General features: G+C 35.6%; 1 non-coding gene across 1 annotated transcript; it reads left to right on the plus strand.

The window, feature by feature from the left end:
- The first annotated feature begins 279 nt into the window (after positions 1-279).
- On the plus strand, positions 280-386 carry LOC126070797 (U6 spliceosomal RNA). The gene has a single exon (XR_007516314.1). It is a non-coding gene; the product is annotated as a U6 spliceosomal RNA (small nuclear RNA).
- Positions 387-2,187: the final 1,801 nt, after the last annotated feature.

A 2,187-nucleotide genomic window follows, 5' to 3' on the forward strand; every position in this document is an offset into this window, starting at 1 on the left:
CTGGGACAGAGGACTCTCCTAAAGGCAGTGTATATACTTCTACTCTGATGTAATTGGTATTGGTTTTATAATTTGAATTTCAGGGGACAATTTTTATTATCTTATTTTTATAATTTATCAGAGTCAAGAGAAGGAAAATCAACATATTCTCCATATCCTGGCATTATGAATATCAAGAGTTTTATTCCTTTGGAGTATGAGGCAGTCCCTAGTGAAATTCATATATGGCTAAAGAAGAAAATATGTGTGTGTGTGTGTGTGTGTGTGTATGTATCTTTGGTGCTTGTTTCAGCAGCATATATAATGAAATTGGAAAGATACAGTGAATATTAGCATGGTCCCTGCACAATGATGACATACAAATTCATGAAGTGTTCCGTATTATTTTGGAGCCATGGTGGTCCACTGGCTAAGAGGTTGGCTGCTAGCCAAAGGTCAGCAGTTCAAATCCACCAGCTGCTCCTTGGAAACCTTACAGCCAGTTCTACTCTGTTCTATAGGGTTGCTATGAGTCGGAATCGACTTGATGGCAAGGGTTTGTTTGTTTTTTTTGGTATATAACCTAAAAAAAACAAACCCACTGCCGTCGAGTCCAACTCATGGCGACCGTATACGACAGAATAGAACTGCCTGATAGAGTTTCCAAGGAGCGCCTGGCAGATTCCAACTGCCAACCTCTTGGTTAGCAGCGGTAGCACTTAACCACTATGCCACCAGCGTTTTGGTGTATAGCTTTGATCATCTTTACTCACTGTTTTGAATTTATCTATCAGATTTTTCCTTGAACGGTCTTGCCTGATGATTGTCAACTTGACTTTATAGAGTCCTTCTATTTTATGTTTGTTTTCTACTTTATTAACTCTGGTATTTGAAATATTTTCTTTCCTCTATTTTCCTTAAGGTTTGTCATATTGTTCTTTTTTTTTGTTCTTGAGATAATTTTTAGTTTCTTAATTTTCAGCCTTTCTTCTTTTCCATTATGCATATTTAAGCCTATAAACTTTCTAGCATACAGTTTTAGCTACATCACATATATTTTGTTATGTACTATTTTTATTATCATTGAATTCAAAATATTTTATAATTTCCATTATAAGTTTGCCTTTGACTTGTGTATTATTTAGTTCATTTCTTAATCTTAAATATATGGAAGACTTCTGTTATTGTTAGCTTCTGTCTAGTCCACCACTGACTCATGGCAACCATGCACAAAGCAATGAAATACTGCCTGTTCCTGCACCATCTCTGTGATCAGTTACAGATAGGACTGTTATGATCCATAGGGTTTTCACTGGCTGATTTTCAGAAATAGATTGCCAAGCCTTTCTTGCTAGCCCATCTTGGTCTGGAAACTTGGCTGAAACCTGTTTAGCCTCATAGCAACACACAAGCCTTCATTAACAGACAAATGGTGGCTGCACTAAGGTGCATTGGCAGAAAATAGAACACGTCTCTCCCACATGGGAGGCGAGAATTCTATCACTGGACCATCACTACCTTCATGAGATATCATGAGATATTTCTAGTTATTTTCAATTATTATACAATTTAATTTTATTGTGGTTAAAGAGTTTGTAGAATTTCAATGCTTCGAAATTTCTTTAGTTGTTTTGTTTTTCAATATGCATTAATTAAAAAAAATTGCATGTGTAGTTGGAAATTATTTGTGTTCTACAGTTGTTGGGAACAGTAGTCTATATATCCGTAGATCAAGAGTGTTAATAGTAATCAAACCTTCTCTATCTTTGCTGATTTTTTTTTTTTTGGCTGCTTCTATCAATTACTGAGAGAGGAATATTAAAATCTCCTAATGTGCGTGTTCATTGTTTATTTGTAGGTTTGCCAGTTACTGTTCTGTAAATTATTGCAAGTGTAATATAAAAAAAAAAAAAACCACAGTGCTGTTGAGTTGATTCCAACTCACAGCGATCCTGTTGGACAGAGTGAGACTGCCGCATAAGGTTTCCAAGGAGTGGCTGGTGGATTCTGACTGCCGACCTTTTGGTTAGTAGCCGTAGCTCTTAACCACTGAGCAACCAGGGCTATATTATAATATTCAAAAGAAAAAAACCCAAAATATTGTAATATTAGGTGCATATAGATTTAAAATTTTAAATCTTCCTGTGATGGAAAATTTTGTCATTATGTGGTGGAGTTCTTTGTCTCTAATAATGCTTTTTGCTTTAG

This window comes from Elephas maximus, chromosome 2 (assembly GCF_024166365.1).
Source record: "Elephas maximus indicus isolate mEleMax1 chromosome 2, mEleMax1 primary haplotype, whole genome shotgun sequence".
Taxonomy (NCBI): Eukaryota; Metazoa; Chordata; class Mammalia; order Proboscidea; family Elephantidae; genus Elephas; species Elephas maximus.